General features: G+C 38.3%; 1 protein-coding gene across 1 annotated transcript in view; it reads right to left on the reverse strand.

Annotated features, from left to right (window-relative positions):
- The window catches only part of CTDSPL2 (CTD small phosphatase like 2), a 46,425-nt gene that overhangs the window by 26,153 nt on the left and 1,564 nt on the right, over nucleotides 1-18,708 (reverse strand). The gene's annotated exons all lie outside the window — the stretch shown is intronic.

An 18,708-nucleotide genomic window follows, 5' to 3' on the forward strand; every position in this document is an offset into this window, starting at 1 on the left:
CACACACACATATATGTCTTAATTTAAATGAAGGAGAAGAGCTATTTAAGTTAAGGCATATCATTGGCAAAAGAACAAATGAATATAAGCTGGCCAAGAATACATTTAAGCATTAGATCAATGAGGTTTTTGCATAACCTTCTAGTCAGAGTAGCGGGAGCAAAAAATCTAACTGCTTTTAAGATGAAAAGGATCGTACGGTGCCTGCTGTCTTCAGCATCAAACGACTAGACTCAATGACCTAGGCAGTCCTTTCCAGTCCTGTGTTCCTTATAATACTTCATTTTAAGGCTGTACATTACATTTGGGATGAAGCATAAATCTAAATTGGTGTCAAGTGTTCACAGAATAAAAAATCATAAATAAGACTATGCATTAAATACGGGTGAGGATATAGCCGTTCAACAAAGGAACCTAAGATTGATCTTCAATACAACTGTATTTGGGAATAAGATTATACCACAGGAAGACTCATGCAAGAGCAGAGTGAAAAGCCATTCCAGAGAATATGTCCCATTAATCTCCAACCTTCACTTGGACTGCTGGTATACTTAAATTTGCACATAAATAAAATTGCTTTTCTGGATTGAGGCATACACCTTCTTCAGTTGACTGAAGCTCATACTTGGGTTGATTTGAATGGGACTACTCGTGCTTAAAATTATGCATGTGCTGGATCAGGAGCAGAGAAAGAAGTAGCAAGAAATTCATCTGAGATGTAATGCACAGAAATACTGGTGAGAGAGCAATGAGTATTTCCTAGGTTAAGTCATGACAATAAGCAAGATTACACAAAGGAAAAGCATATGCTTATCACATGATAGGATTCAATATACTATATATACATATATTACATGTCATATTTGCTTGAACTGCTGATGAACAAGGGATTTCATACACACTTGTTCAGCATTCTCCATCAGTACTTAATACAACAACTATTACAGAATGGAAAAAAAAAAGCTGAGATTTTTAAATGATTGTAGTAATCATGAAAAAAGTGGACTGATATCTGAAATTTAAGGAAAGACAACAGAAACTGTAGCCTAAATTTATAAAAATTGGTTCCTTATAATCTTGCGCCCTCTAGTAACAGAAGCATTAAAATTCAGAGTCCACAAGAGTATGCTATGTATTAATATTTACAATAAAATCTGCATTTAGTTTATAAGAATATACTGTATGTCAAAAAAAGTAATGCACGGAAATAATGAAGAAAATAAATATTTTAATCTAATTTTCTTTTCCTACTCCTTGCCACTACAAAAATAAAAAGATAAAAATACCATTTTTTATACAAAAATGTAAAATAAGTACATGTTACCAGAAGTTACACCTTGACTTTTCTTTCTTACAAAATGATGCCAGTTTAATATTATTTTTGTGATTTATGGCGAGAAGAATCCACAACAATAGACATATGCTCCTATTATACTTCTGTATAAATTAGGAGGACCTAATTGTARTCACAGAATCACAGAATCRCTGAGGTTGGAAGGGACCTCTGGAGATCATCTAGTCCAACCCCCCTGCTCAAGCAGGGTCACCTAGAGCACGTTGCGCAGGATCGCGTCCAGGCGGCTTTTGAATATCTCCAGAGAAGGAGACTCCACAACCTCTCKGGGCAACCTGTTCCAGTGCTCTGAAATAATATTGAAAAATTTAATATTGAAAAAATTATCAAACTTTAATTGGCTTAATGGCCCAAAGGTATTTTAAAACATATCAGGTATTTTTACTTCAGAAATATTCAGGAAAGCATTGTTTTTATCAACTTCTTGTGGGTTAAAAGAAGTATTTTAGGTTAGCATGACTTACAAAAATTATATTTTCATAGGTGACAGAAAAATGGACTATTATAGTTATGGTTTCTCAGCGTTGTTATATGTGGGAGATGAACTAATTCACAACACTGGCAGGAAATTAAGCCCRAGACACAAAATGGCCATTAAAACTTTTAAGCCAAATAGTTTAAATGTATCAATATTTCAAGTTAAATAGTTAGCAATTTATAGGAATGAAGTTAGAGAAAAACGACATTGTTTTGCCATGTTAAAAATATTCTTACAGCCCTCTGAAAAGCTTCATGGAAGTCCATCCATGCTTGGAAATGGGAATTTTATTAGCAGTATTATCAATGAGTTGAAGATTTTTTTTTTCCTGAAAGTGTCCTCAAATTTGGTTAAGTTATAAGTCTCCAAAATTCTTCAATCTGTATATTCCAAGAAGACATGTTAGATCAGAGGCAGCAATCTCCAGGACAGCGAAGCGGGCAGAGAGGGAGCAGACAGCAGCCGTGAGCACCTCAGCCACCCCAGCTCCCGCCGCTTTCAAATGGGCATCGACAGCCGCGGCACGCTAGGCTCCTTCACGTCCCTACCTGCGAACCAGACTGCCCAGTGCCACCCACAATGAGCGAACGTTCTCTTTTTTTCCCCACGGGTTTAAGGGATTTTGGTTTGCAATCACTCCTCCGGCCTGCCGGGGCACGGGAACAGAGCAACGAGGCAGCCCGCGTCCCCGCCGGGCACCCCGCAGTTAGAGAAAGGGGAAACAGAAACACTGGGAAGTCGAGAAGCGGTGAAAGTGGAAGAAAATCAGAAAGACACATGAGAAAAGGTACAAGAATGTGTAAGGATTAGAGCAAAGTTGTCAAAGGTACCGGAATCTGAATTTTGTTTGAAATTAAGGTATGGCACGAGAGTATGGTACGAGGTATGAGAGAACCTAGAGGTCTGCTCCTGCTCCCTCCTCATTTCTCTCCCACACGCTAATGCCAGAATTTGTCTGCCTCCTCAGAGACCAGGGTAGCTCACTGAGCTAATCAGAAAAAAATTCTGAATTTTTACACCAGTTTAGTCGGTTTCTGAAGGGAACCGACGAACGCCCGTGCAACGGAGCAGGCGCGCGGCTGGGCCTGGGCCTGCCGCTCGCGGCTTGCGCCAGCGCTCCGCTCTGCCCCGGGAGCTGGCACCGCTCCTGCCGTGGCTCGCGGCGTAGGACGCCCTGCGCTTCCAGAGTCCAGCCCTGCTCACAGTCCATGCTGGCAGGCAACCTTGTGCTGCACAAAAGCGAATAAAAAAAATTAAACAATACCGGGACCAGTGCTGCCTGGGGAACTTAAACTGGCTCTTGCATTCACAAGCAATATAGCATAATTTTTAATGACAAGTATATATTCAAAAAGGGCCAATTAAGGGTGAATGGACAATCTTAGTTTCAGCATTTCCTAACTTTTTAAGCACTATTTTGTAATCTTAACGTTGTTTTAGCACAGCTTACACGGAGATTAAGTGCTTAGGACATCCCTCATGAATTGGCAAGGAAAATCCTAGTGTAAGACACCACTAGCTGCACATGTTGGTCAAGTAGTAAAAGAATAAAATCAGCTGATACTCCATATTTCAATTTCCACAGGCTCTTGGCAAGGTCTTTCACTGAGGGCTTCTAAAGAAACTAGATTATTATCAAGTAACTAGAAAGGTCCTCTCATGCGTAACAAAGCGTTTAAGACAGAAAACGAAGAGGAAGAACAAGCAGGTGAAGAGAGACGTTCAGTGGCCCATCCAAAGATCTGTGTGAGGACCTGTTCCGTTTTTCTGTTCAAGTATACCAAACAGCTGTTCTTAAACTTTTTCTGTACCATAATGCTTTTTAGGCACTCAAACTACGATAAATGAGAGTCTCAAGTTAATCCAATTACAGAAACTGATTTTTCAGTCAAGACTGCTATGAACTCTCTGGAAAGAGTGTATTTCACAGAATTCAAATATTCAGGACTTCCTAATATACATATGTACATACGCTTATATATGCAAAAACTGAGATTCTCAATTCTCATTTACCTAGTTCAAAAAACTCTGAAAGGCAAGAAGAGAGTAACACCTCGCTAACTAAAACTTTTGATTGACAACAGATAACTATTTACCATGGTGAATTAGGAGTTAAGTAAAATGAACAATAAAAATATAATGGAATTTAGTACATTCAAAGATGTAAACCACATTTATTAAAATATGCTATTTATACATTTTGAAGAACTGGCAAACATCCTACAATGTGACTTACAAAACAGCAGTCTTTTAAAATATTCTGGTGAGAAATATAAGACTGCCATTAAGTGAGTACAAATTAAAATTATGCTAAAAATAAATGTTTGTGTAAAGAATTAGAAAAATAAATGTAAAACATAGAAAGAAGGTTGACACTATTGAAATTCCGATTTGAGAATGAAAATATTACTTAAAACGAGCTATTCTACAAGTTACGTAATCTTTTCTAGAATAGCAACAAAAATTAAATAGACAAAGCATGAACCAATTTAATGTTTTTCAATGGTGTGTATGTATTTATCCAGCAAGGAACCATTCAGCTCATCTGTACACTATTGCCAGAGAGTTCTTTGGCTTATTTCACATCCTGGGTATCAAGCCTCAAGTTATAAATAGCTCTAATGGACGTAGCAACAGTCACCTACAATCCTCTCAGTGACAGAAGTTTGCTTTCCTAATGCTTGATACATTTGGCAGTGAGCAGTTTTTACTTGAATTCTATTTGTGTTTCTTTTCTGAAACAAGCATAAAACTATACTACTTAACACAGTCAAAATAATCAAGTCTAAACATGTACATGAATTTCCTTCCTTACACACATACAATTCAGATTTCAGCACAGTATGACAGTCAAGAGTCTGACTAAACTACTGTATAACCAAATATTTTGCTTAGCCACATTTAGTGGCTACTTATAAGACTTACTTATATTGCTATCATGTTTGTGCCAAGCAGATAAAGACCAAAGCCAAAACAGTTCTATAGTTCATTGCACATAGGATTACACTAAACAATTCTAAGGAATTTCTGTACTTCAATTCTTTTTTCAGGAGATTCGCTTTCAAGACCTTGTAGCTCTTAAAATTCTCGCTCTATGCAATAATGTCATTTTTTACATCCTGTAAAGTTGATACGAAAGTCTTATGACAGCATCATGAATCTGAAACCACTTTAATACATTAATAGCAAGTATACCAAACATTTAAAAATTAAAGCCATGTTTCTGCATTACATACATATCATATTTTAAACTCCTAAAAAAAGTTTTTCCCGAATTCCTTCTACGTATATGTATAAAAAAACAGAAAGAGGAAGGAAAAAAAGGAAAGTATCAGCTGAAAGAAAAGACCTTAAATGTTGAAACTCATTCTTTAAAAGAAAAAAACATGGCAAAATGCAAATTTCATTAAACAATTAGTGAGCTAGGGAAAATGAAGTAATGAAGGAGCTATTAAGAAGCAGCTGAAAGAGCTACAGCTGAAATACATTCTGTTTTCCTGGGTTCCTACACACTAAGTTGTCAAACTCACTACCCTGCAAATATTGCCATTAGTCTGTGGCACTGGTACAGCATACCTACCAGAAAGAAATTCCGGTGAATGATTCCTACTTCTAAACAAGAACATCCCTCTATACAACTTTCAGTTAGTGATGATTTATTTCCCCACCACATATGGTACTACTGTTGTATCTACTCTTCCACAAAACTATTGAAAGAAAAATTAGGTATAATGGCAAGTATAATTAAAAGGTTTAAGGTTTTTTGAAACAGGAGAAACTTTAAGATGGTGAAAGAACAATAGTGATGAACAACAGGAAGATATAACTGGCATGAAAATTTAAAATTATAGTGTTGAACAACTTCTACAATTAATTTGGCACTTGTTATTAATACTGGATTGCCATGACTGAAAGCTATATATTCCAAATCTGAATACCGGAAGAGCTCTAGAGGATTAAGACAACTAAACACATGGCAGGAATGTCACTTGGTGAGTGACAGGAACACGTTACGTGAACAATTTCTTTTTATTTATTTGATTTTTTTCTATCTCATCAATTTCTGTAGCACTTAAATGTAATGCCTAAGTCTTTTCCAGACAGATCAGACACATACTGTAAATCCTCACTGGATTTCACAGACTGTCTCGCTCTTCCCAGCACCACAGAAGCAGTATCGATAGAGGCAGAGACAGCTTGCTAGCCTACCTGGCCACGCACTACCATGCTGCAGAGGATACTTTGAGCTTCTTTTAAGAAGTGAGATAATAAGAGAAGGGGAAAGGATGAAATTTCTGTCAGCTGTGCTGGGACTTTAAACATTTTTTTACACAGTAGAGCTGCTGCTGCTGTAGATTATACTAGCATCTTACCGTAGACACAGCACATGTGGACAGAACATTTCTTTCTGCTGCCACAGTACACCTCTCTCCAAGTGACAAAAGCAAGCCAAGAAAGCTCCCTTCTTGTGGAAGAACCATGCCTGTACATCAGCTTTTGCCATCATGGAGACAATGACCAGTGAGTATGAAAAGTTCACACTGCAAAATGAAGTGTACTGACAAAATTTTGTGGGATACATCTGACTTTAACAACCATGTTATTTTTCCTGCATTGTTTCCACAGCATTTCTCCAAACATCTTTTCAAAGGCTAGAGGGTAGTGAAAGTTCTTTACTCTTCTTCTGAGATTTCAAGCAAAAGCGTCGATCAATGCTGTTTAAAATGTAGATATGTACGGACATGTCATGAATTCACATAAAGCTGCGAACTGTTATTCCTCTTAAACAAATGCTACCAGTCATATTTCATCAGCACACTTCATTACTGTGATGTGACCCAGATTTTACGTATTAAGAAACATCCCATTCAAAAGATGTGTTCATTGAGCTGGCTGAAGTTCATTTACATGGTACTAGCGATGCTTTCAAGAAACATTAGATCTTATGATACTGCACAAAGAAGCCCGAGTCACCATGGGAAACCCATGGAAAAAGATAGAAAGCGATAAGTCTATCCCTGGTGGGGAGAGAAAAATATGGGACAAATAACCCTAGTGTGATAGTATACCTGTCTGGACTCACAACAAAGTCAAGGAAAATGACTTATACATACAGTCTTTCATCCAGACAGGCCCCAAAGCACTTTACAAACTTCAAGGAAATGCTTTCTTCACTTCTGTTAGTTCAAAGATGTTGAGACCTCCCCCCCACCCCTCCACCCCCCAAATTCTTGGCTTTTCTTTAACCAACTAACACTCCTTCCCTAGAAGATTATAGCAATTATATTTATTCCAGCTGATGTACTTCATCGTTTGCAACATACTACATTACTCTTGTCACACTTCTCAAACCTTCGAGTGTGTTTTTCTGCAACTGCCTCCTAGAGAGACTAACCAGGAAACCATGACTCAAAGAAGTCTAGAAGTAGTGCCAGTAGAGGTAAGAGCAAAATAAAAAGACAATGATTTATAAGAACAGCAAAACACATAGTATATACTCTCCAAATATTACTGTCTGGTTATGAAATCTGGATAAATCTACAAAAAAACCTCCCCATGAATTTCATAAAAACAACAGTTAACAATTATAACTACAAAATTGCAATGCAAATGGTACCACTAAATTCTCCTCATTTCATTGAAAGTGTCTTTTCTTCTCCCCCATATCTTTCAGGCTACTCGGCCACTTCATTCGGAACAAAATCACACCAGAGAAGCCCTAGGTTTACTCTCCTTGTTTTAACCATGATTCCTCAGTGTGCCTGTCTTATGCTCACGTACTGTAGTTTAACTCTTTCAGTGTTTAAGTATCTCCCTTGAAAGAAATGTTTTCTTAAAAAGATTTTGCCAAAGAATGAAGAAGGCCTTTTATAATTGGCCGTAACATAAAACAGATTTTCTGTTACCTTGTTTTTCTGCTCTAACAATCATATTTCTAGGCACCATCGCTTTGCTAGCAAGGCTTTGTTTTGATCATACCATATGCATTTGGAACTGAAAGTTTATTCCCTCCTGGCCAAGACATTTTTCTTTGTGACCGAGGGTACACACTTATAATTGGTTCAGCCGTTGTAGTTTGAGTCACATTACTAACCAACAAAGAAAAATTGAGATTTGGATTAGCTGTAGAACAACTAATTTCAAAACAAACCTCAAAAATCTGTTACAGCAGAAAGAAAAAATGATACTATTTACAATCTCTTATGTTGCCAAGATTAGAATTTTACATTAGTCATCTTCAGATACTGTGGAGCTCACCAATAGCCAAAATGTTTTGAAATAAATGTTTGCAGTGCTTGACTTTTAAATGAGTGGATTACAGATTCCACTAGAACTTGCACCGTTCCTGTCGAGATCTGGAACGGACCAGCTGTCTTTGGACACATTAGGCTCCCTAGACATTTAATCCATGCCGCTGGGCACACGGAGGGCCTATTTTTGGAAGTCATCTCCCTCTTGTTACAACCCCTGGTATAGACAGGTTGCTAAACACTTCCTGAACAGACCTTCAAGGACGTTGGGATAAACTTTGACCTCAGAAAAATACTAACTGGTTACTTCTTTTATTGAATATAACTTTTTGTTGGGCTACAGAAGCCATGAAGTAACTCCGGTGTTTGTTATGAAAAGCTAATAGTTTTTGCAATGTCTACATGGAGAAGGGAACTGCATTTTGCTTAAATTCATCAGAAAACCTAATCTTGCTCTGCTTCACCTTAATCTTTCTGTGGAATCAGAACCACAGCCACATATGCCATAGGACTTTTTCAGGTGTGCTATCTACCTTTTAAAAGGTAGATAAGATTTTTGGTTGCTCTCTTGGTCTTAACTAGACAGACTATTTTTATTGTGGGATAAAAACTCTTAAAATGAGAATATGATCCTTATTTCCCTGGAAAACATTTTTCCCTGGGCAACTATATAACTTCATAATCTTTCAAAATAATTTAAATCATGTTCTCTACCTAGTAAGGGGCTATTACACTCATTTTGCACTTGGCTTTCCTGGTAAAGGAAAAAAATCATGACACTGTTAAAATTGGAAAAAATGTCAGCACATTCTCTTTTTTTAATCAGTTATTGTCCATGTAAATTTAAAACTAAACATTTATCATTACATATGCACACTGATTTAAACCTAACCTTTTCATAGCCCGTTTTGGTCTGCTTCTCAATGTAAAAACTCATCATTATAAATTTCTGAGAGATTACAGTGAGATTAATTTCCTAATTTGTGCATGACATGTGCTTGTAGCTAAGTTAAAACTGATATGAAAACAAGAGCTAAAGTTTCAAGGGCTTCACTAATTTGTGAGTGACATGATGTTAATACATATAACTTTAAAAGTAAAATATTGAGACTTCACGAACTTGAATCTCGTTCAGTTTCAAAAAATTAAGTGAAATCAGTTTCAGGCAACGTACCTGTCTGATCTCATTGCAACAATGCTATTTTACACATTTTATTTTCTTTTGTTAAATGTTTTCTTCCTATTTTGTCATGGGCGAAAATCCATGAGGAAAAAATCATTGGCTATTCAGAGGAAAGTTATATGAGGTGTCTGAACAATATTGCATTAATACAAATTACTACAAACATATTTCATCAGCTGCAACAAAGATTTTTGTAAGCCAAAATTAATCTTTGTACACTCTGTAATGCTTCAATTCTTCTTTAATTCTACCCTGAATTTCACTTATTTCACAATTTAATTGCTTCCAGTTTTGTCTACTCTATCTCAGTCACTTTAACAAATAACTTTTTAATTTTAAATATGTGAAATTCATTCAAAAAGTTTACTGTTTATTCTAAACATACTTGCATACAATATATCGCTTCACACCCGTTCGCATTATATAACTTTAGTTAGAGTTAAGACAAAGATAACCTGCAAGGGCTACTAAACAGCGATATGCTCACTACAGTATACCATGTATAAAAACGCAGGAAAGGTGGTGATGGTGGGGTTTGAGCAATTTGCTTTCTTTGGAAAACATGTCAGGAAGGGGAAAGGCAAAGGTTCTTTGAAGTCGTACAAGAACTTTCAAGTGAAAACGTGACATCATCATCAAGCAGAAACCAAGAACTGAGCAAACGAAGGTGAAAGGGTGCCAAACTGTTTAAAACGTTGGGTTTAGTTAATCTTTGTAAATTAACTTAAATACCAAGGAAATGCTTGGAAGAAAGTTGTCTTTGTGCTTTCTATGAACATGATGGAGCACACGTTTGTCACCAGAAGCACTGAAGAAACAACTTGGCAAAATCTTGGAAGACCACTCTGGATATCCAAAAATGCTTTAATGTAATTAGAAGGCACACTTTCTCTTCTAATTTCCACACCTCCTCCTCTACATCCCTCCCGCTTCGGTAAATGCCTTTTCACCGCGCGTTATGACCGAAGGAAAAACAAGAAGGATGGGCTGCAGTTCAGTGATATGTTTTCTCCAGCATTAAAGCCACTTTAAGGAGGTGCTCGCCCCTGGCCGTGAACTTCCCCCCGGGCTCTGCCTGGAGCGGGAAGGCTCGTTTTTGCCAGCAGCCAGCACGGGCAGCGCTGCTCTCCCCATCTCCCCCACCGCTCACCCTCAGGACGTGGTTCGTTGCTCTCACGGGCTGGGGCTCCGGGGCAGCCTAAGCCAGACTAACCACTGCCATCCTCCCGCGCCCTCCCTGAGGCAGCTTGGGCACCCAGCGAACCCTCCGTTTAGCCACGATTTTAAGCTAGCTTAGTAAACTGAAATATTTCAGCACAGAATCATATGAACAAGGGGTGAGATAGAGACACACAACTCCTGGCAGGGGAAAGGATGGGTATCTCTGTAGCAGTAAACCAGTAAGCCCAAGGTACGGGGTTAAAGCACTGCATCACGATCACCCGCATTGAACTATATAACTTAACGCAACTGTTTAACTGCCAGCACGCTCTCCGGCACAGGTAGGCATAGTCTTCTCCCGGACAGGGCTCAGGAACAGCTCAAGGGAGGTCATGGGCAAGGGCTGCTCCCAGCAGACAGGACGCAGGAGGTGACCCTGGTCTGGAGGAAGAGCGCTGAGCTGTCTGGATGCAACCTGGGTCATGTCACCTGCTCTCAGGACCAGAAAGCAAGTCCTGGCCTGCTTCATTTACTGGTGTAACCACAGTCAGCGGGGCCGTAGCAGCTCAGAGACTGTCTCAGGAGGCTGTGGAACCAGTCTCGGCTGCTCCAACACCAACTGAGCAGTTGTTCTGTTAACATGATCACTGAAACAACGCAGGTTTGGAACTGTCTTTTTTTTTTTTTTTTTTCCCCTTGGCAAGTTATTTTTACTAAGATCATTTGGCCACAAATTTTCAAAGCAACAGTATTTTATGCCCTGGGTTTCATTCACTCATTGTGCTCTTTGCAGAGTAAGTATTAGTCACTCGGCATAAACATCAGTAAGCTTTTTCAAATACAGTTGTTGATTTTTTTAAAGCCTGGTTTCTAGAGACAATAAGGCTTATACAACTGCACTGTCCACATCCGCCTGTCTGTCAGTCCTCCCCTAGTAGCTGTGGATCCCACTGACCGATATCAACCAAATCTGGGAGAGGGAAAGAAGTCTCAAAGATATTAAGTTCCTATGAGTTTTCTGAAAATCAAAAGCTATGTAGCCAAGACAGACACTTTTAGCATCCGCAGCGAGTGAGAGACAGCCACCACCCAAGTCTGTACACCATATCCATTCTGGTTGCACACACACACACTCTCCATCTTGCCTCCTCTCCTAGCCCACCTCTGAAAACAAGGGTCAACTTTTCTGCAGAGACATGGCAGTGAGCGAGCAACCACACGTTCTGCTTCCAGCTCAGCCAGCAAGCAAAACCGCGGCAGACACTGCTGCACACCAGGAGGGAGAGCAAAGAGGAGATCCTGCGACTGGAGGTGGGGGGACCTGAAATACTGCAGGTAGAGAGTCTGGAGGTACTACAGAGGAGGAGAGGGCTGGAGGGCACCAAAGGATACAAACCTAAGGAAAAACAGACATTATTCTCTTGTTCAAGAAACAACAGATGACTAAGTGCATTATTTCAGGTTGCTCTTGTAACTACCTGGTTAAGAAAAATCCTCATTTGTGACACTTACAACACGGCAATAAAATAACTCAGAACCAGAGCTGTGAAAACAAATGTGAAGCACAGCATTCATGTAACTGCTGAGCATCTTTGTCCATGAACACAACAGTGGGCCAACACTCTTTTAGAATAATGTTTAAAAACTTGCACTTTAAAATGAAAAAGATAAAAATAAAAACTATTCTCTCCTCATCCTTATCAGTCTTTTATATTATAAATCAGAACCTAGCTTTTTAACCTCTAATTGAACACAGAGGATAAACAAAGTCCAGCCAGATTAATTTAAAAGAAGAGAGCTAAGTTATGGAATTCAAATTAAAGATGAAAAAGCATCCCTTTAGATATTCAGAAAACTTTTTATAGGTTTTACTTGATTTGCTTCTGTTATTTGATGGCTGACTGAAGGCTCTAACCCTCTTCCTTTCACAACCTTTTTGCATCAGATTTGTCCCTTCCTCTCTCAGCTGCCCTGGACTTCTCACTCCTTTCACAGGGAGATTAACAAAAGTTTTGAAAGTGGCATGGCATTTTCTGCCTTCTCATAAGGCAAAATCATGTCTAAAGATGCATCTACATCAGTTTTTGAGCCTGGATCTGGTCTGAGCTTTTGAAGCAAATCTTCTGATCATCCCCATTTATTGTGCTCCAGCTCTCATCAGAGAGTAGTCACAGGTACGCTCAGAGACTGGATTCCTTTGGATGAAACTAAACTGGAAGACATACTTCAACTACTAACAGACACAGGACCAGGCTGAATTAAAAATTTTGGAAATGAAAACAGCATGAACATAAAGTCCTCAGTACCAACTGATTCATTCTGTAAGCCTGCTCCTACTGCACCACACTACTTTAATACAGATGTAACTTGACAACACTCTGAGTAAGCTGGTTCAACACTAGACCAGGATAGTTACTTTGGTTTAAAAATAAAACCATCAAACAAAAAGAAGCCCTTTACTCTACTAATTCTGACAAGATATCAGCTGTCTGTAAATGAAAGCACAGAGCCTTTCAAATTACTAATAACAATATGCAAGAGCACATGAACAGTCACACACTCTGCTCTGCACCTAAAATAAAAGAAGGGGAACAGACAATACATTAAGAGGAGAAAGAACGAAGAGTGATACTCATGCAATAACTGTTTAACTTTGAAAGCATTGACCATGATGATAGAAGTTTATTTTCTAATCTTAAACTCTCTTACAGTGTGTAACCCTGTTATGTTTATTGATTCAGGACACTTTTGTATTGACTATTAATCTTTGAGGTTGAACATTATCAAACATTTTCCAGATACAGAATAAACCAATCCACTATCAAAAAAGAATTATCTTCAAAGAACTCCAACAGCATAATCAAGCATGATACTGCTTCACCTGAAACCATACCTATACACCCTGTTTCTCCAACAGGGCTCTCAAACACTATTTCTTAAGAGTGCTACTAAGCTTTCTAGTCCCTAAGCAATACAAAACTCGGGAGCTCTAAATCCAGTAATTAAAGTTATTTCAGAATATCACTTTGGCTATATTCAGCTCTTCAGAAGCTTCTTCCAAATCTATATTTTTAAGAACATAAATTAGAAGTATCAAGATTCCACCAATTTTCTTGTTTACTTATTTTAATATTCATAGGTTCTGTCTTGATAAGCAAAACGAGCAAGCTCTTCCAATCATGTTAAAATTGATTTAACTACAACTGCTTGCTCTTGACAAGAGTTTAAGAAGGTGTCAAATAAACTGAGCTAGGTAATTCAAATATAACATATCTAAATCTAGTGTATGCAAAGCCTGTAAGTACCTTTAACATTCTTATAGATATTTCTTCTATTTATAAATCATCTCCTTAGCTTCCTGTATATTGCTTTCAGAAAACCAATATTAAAATTTCAGGCAATATTATCCTTTTCTTCCACAAACACAGAAGCAATATAATTGCTGCTCATGTAACTACTACTCATAACTAGCCTTCACTAATTCCCTTGACTTATTTCTTATCTTCTGACAGAAGTTCTTCTCTTAACATTTCTAAGACATATATACTGCAGACAAGGTGCACTTAACTGCAGCATAAGCAATGTATCACAGTTAGCTGTGTTTTTAAAAGAAAATGAGCTTAGCCCTACCTATAGGATTTATCTCCCTCCCAGGTGATGGATCTGAATCAGGTGACCAGGCATCACAGCCCAAAACCATTATTTCATATAAAAGGAAGTCTGGTTTAGCTAAATGAGCTCCCCTAGGATAGTAAAGTGAGAGAAGTTCCCAGGAAGGGGAGGAAAGAGAGGCAACTGAGGTAGCCTTACCTAGTGTGAGAGGATACTTAAAAGGATATTGGAAAAAATAGAGAATACAAAGGAGAATATAGAAGCTAGTTCTGTTAACCCAAGTCAGCCCAATCTTTCCTGAAATAGTGAATGCTTCAAAAATACCAGCAGTAAGAGGTAAACTGCAGAAGAGCAAACCCAGAGAAAACTACAATGGATAAGGCAAAATCCTGCCACATGGGGTAAGAAACAAATATATTTGTATTAGACTTTGTTCCAGCACCTTCAGCCCTGCATCTTAATAGCAGATGCTGAGTATGCTTGAAGCTCTATCTAGACTAATGAAATCTATTATGTTAGATTGTCTAAACTAGAAGTTTTGTCAGTACAACACTATCTGTTAGAAACACAAAGAGAGGGGTGAGGTTTTTTTTCCCCCTAGTCAAATATAGCTAGGGAAACAAGCCTCCTAGTATGCACAAATGCAACTTGTGCTGGCAAAAGGATTTCCTCTGTGGCAAGAGGCTCTACCACTAACTAGGCTGGTATAACTGTGCCAGTAAAGTCCTTGTGGTATAGTCTAATCCTTAGATTGAGTTACCTGCCTTCCTCTAATTAGCACCTCTTGAAATATAGGAGGAATCAAAGCAATCATACTTTAGAATAGCCTAAAGTAAGCTGAGTTATGGTCTTGACTGATTCAGTACAGCTAAAGCTAAATTGCTTAAAACACCTGCTCTGACTAAACTGACTTCTTGTTAATTTATAAACTTAAATTAGCTATTCCTAAACCTAGCCTAAACAAGGCCAAGTTCCCTTTCTTTCACATGGGGCTTCAAGGATGCTAACATGCCCTACAGTACCACCTTCTGAGCCTTCACTCTGCTAATAATGGCATTCCTCTTATGTTAACACTGTGTGTGTATACATATATATATATATATAATGAAAAACTTCTTACAGGTAAATTTCTATTACAAATGTTCTGGAATCTTGCAACTTTTTTCTGTTACTTACACTTGGTATGTTGGTAATGGGTAACAGAACACATTTTTAATAGTGTTCAGTAAGTATGTGTAGCATACTGGGAAGTTACCAGCTCCTTTTAGTGAAACCTATCTTCATGATAATGTTATATTTAAAGCTACAATGATATAACAAGTATGAATTTAAAACTATAAAGTGTTTTATGCCCTCTAATCTGTGTAATCTTAACTTGATTCCTCACCAACAAAAAATCTCTGAATTTAGATGGGAGTTAGGGCTGTTAGGAATAATCCCAGTTTCCACTGTCTATTTAATATGCAAATATGTCACTTAATTGATAGAAGATCCTCCTCAGATCTAATGCAATAGATAGGTGGCTTCCTAAATGTTGACTTTAGAGTTGTTTTAGCTAGATGCATGCAAATCTCATTGGGGCTAGACTCTCATAAAACTTTCCCCATAGGAAGCTATAGTCTTTCTGTTGCAATACAGCAGATATCAGTGCAGCTGCATTGATTTAACACTGCTTCCCACTGCCTTGTTGGTAGAACTCAGTATTATCATAAATACTATCAGATAGTGAAACTGAGGCAATAAAGGACGTAGCTCAGATTATACATCTGACAGCACGTGGCAGAGATGGGAATACACGTCAGGCTTCTGACACCCAATTCATTATTTTGTGTGCCAGACCATCCTGACAAAAGTATTTTCCTTAGATCATTAGGTTAATCAACAAAAAACCACTTACTTGCCATATGCAAGAGGATCTTACTCAAAATAATCACTGAAACTGCACTTCCTGAAAAGTGATCTATTTAAAAAATAGAGGGAATCTGCTACTCAACCTCTAAAACTGCTTGCTTTAGACATGCACATTCTTGTACTTAATTTTTCAAGTGCTATTGAAAATGTTTTTGTCTATAAATGTAAAATATTTATTTTTTTAAAAACTAAATAATGGCCATTTAGGCAATTCAGCATGTAAACATGTTAGATTGGTTTATTTTCAAGTATCTCAATGTATGCGAGTTTCTTCTCACAAGCAATCCGAAGTGATACACTACACAGCAACTGACATTACACTTCAGCAAATTAACCTAAGTTTAAAGCACTCCACAAGGCCTGACACTGTTAAAGTCTATGTGAATGAGACTGCTACTCTTAAACAAGCTTGTAAGGAGCTTACTGTTTCTCTACAGTATCATAGCAGCATGATTCAATTTAGATATTCTGCCCTAAAATCATAATTCATTATGAATTTGATTAATCAGCTATGCAATTATATGGTGTACATGTACATTTTCTGAAGACTTCATTGGGATGTATAAACATCAAATGAATGTTTCCTATACAATACATGAAAAACAATCTTCCATTTAAAACAAGAGATTGGTGCCAACACTTTAGTAATGTAAGCTGCTAGCAAATAAATGAATTCCATTCAGACTTAGTCCTCTACTTTCTGAGCTAGTAAGAGTAAGAACCATCATATCTTATCCATTCACAGTAATGAATCAAAGGCACTTTGAGAGGAATTGTCCTGAGGAAGTATGGAATGAGGGTGCAATCACAAATGGGGAGTGCAGGTGTGTGCGGGGGGAATTGGTAGCCTTTAAGTCTGGGATAGCAGACTGATGTTAGCAAAGTCCAAAAACTATAATGCACAGCAATTGGCTTCCCTAGGGAGACCAAGCTGAAAGCACATGGATAGGGAAGACCTTGCACAGCCCTTTGAATRGKGAAGACCTGCAAGCCCATAAATTGGAAAAGGCAACTTTAGAGATTTACAACTACATTGACTTTAATTACTAACTTGAAATCATTGTGAAGATGTGCTGGAACTTTCAGTCATCTAAAGGGCAAGAAGTCTCAAGCTTCTGTCAGAATATACATATGTCTAGAAATGTACATTAATTTTAACTTTATACCAAATTTCATTTCTACTTGATGCATTCTGCTTTTCCTTCTCTTGAAAGTTCTTGTCAAAACAGCTCAATTTGACTTTTAGTGTTGCCTCCTAATTTTGAGCAGTTGTACACATTTGTTTACTCCACTTACACCTATGAAAATTTCTTCTGTAAGAATGAAATATTTGTATAGAGAACTGTCAGAGAAGAAAATGCAATTTTTAAGTCTTTGGCAATACTAGTTTTGTTGGTGTCAGCCTCAGTAGCATGAGAAGCAATCAAAGAAAAATAAATGCCAATACAGTATGGAAAAACTTTGTTAGATGGAGACTAAGTTTCCTTTCGAATTTGGTATATTTAAGTACTTAAGAATGCTGTTCAGCCTGCAATAGTGTCATGCCAGTGTGCTGGAGAATCAACACAGTGGGAAGATGTTATCAACACTCAGAATGGAAGCATGAAGATGGAAAGTTACCTTTAAATTATGAAAAATGCACGTACAGCTACAACACTTTTGGAATGCTTACATATTTAGAAAAATGATTCAACTGCACCACTAAATCTGCGGGACAGAATGACAAGAGACCTCTCTTTAATGAAACAACTTTCTCAGATGAAACAGGAATGTCAGCTTCAGTGTGTACTCCACTGACTGGAACAGGATCAAGTCTTAACTAAGTTCCACACAATGTTTTCGGGGAAAAAGTGGAGGATGTTTTATGGAATTTAAGTCTGGATTTGGCTTGCATCCTAGAACATATATCTTGTTACGAAAACTGCTGAAGCACTTTTAAGTGGGCAAGCCACAAGTGTCCTTGTAGCTACCCATTCAGCTAGAAGCCACACAGGCAAAGCCTTCTGAAGCAGATGGGGGGGGGGGGATGAGGGCAAGGGTGGGGAAATAATCTTGGAAGTATATCTGTTATAGAGAACTGCTCACTTGTGCCTACAGCGTGAAGTAGTTACAACTTGTTTTTTTGTTATTGTCACAGATCCAGCATGTTACTCTGGCTAAATCATAATCTCTTCCTGCCTCAGTTCATCCATGTGTAAACCTGGTTCACTAACTCTTACCTTAATGTGTCACGAGGCTTAATTAATAACACTTAGGTCTTTTAAGCCCTCTACAAACATTAACTACTTCTTGTAACAACTCTCTGAGGTATTATTATCCCCATTTTACTGATGGAGAAATGGCAAAAGCGGCTGTGACTTGCCCAAGGCAACGCAGTAATAGTTACACTTGGAGATCCTCTTCACGGATTGTAACAGCAGGAACAACTTTTATCAGGGAAGACATATTCCATAAACACAACCCCAGAATTGCTTCTGAAAGCGAACCGTAAGCGAGCAGAGGGCTACGAAAAACCACCACAAGAAAACACAGGCTTGGGACCAGAGCAAGTGCTGTAACCGCCTTCAGAGAGGAGAAAACACGCCGGGCAGGTCGGGATTCACCAAAACAGTTACGGCGAAATAACGAGCGCTGCTCCCAACTGTTATAAAATCGAGCAACAGGCTTGCGCAGCGCTCCGAGCGGGTAATCAATGTGGCATGCAACAAGCTGCTGCCGTGCGCAGCCCTCCCCAGCGCGGACGGGGGACGGGGGGGGG

The sequence above is a fragment of the Apteryx rowi genome, unplaced genomic scaffold (assembly GCF_003343035.1).
Source record: "Apteryx rowi isolate R43461 unplaced genomic scaffold, aptRow1 scaffold_170, whole genome shotgun sequence".
Classification (NCBI taxonomy): Eukaryota; Metazoa; Chordata; class Aves; order Apterygiformes; family Apterygidae; genus Apteryx; species Apteryx rowi.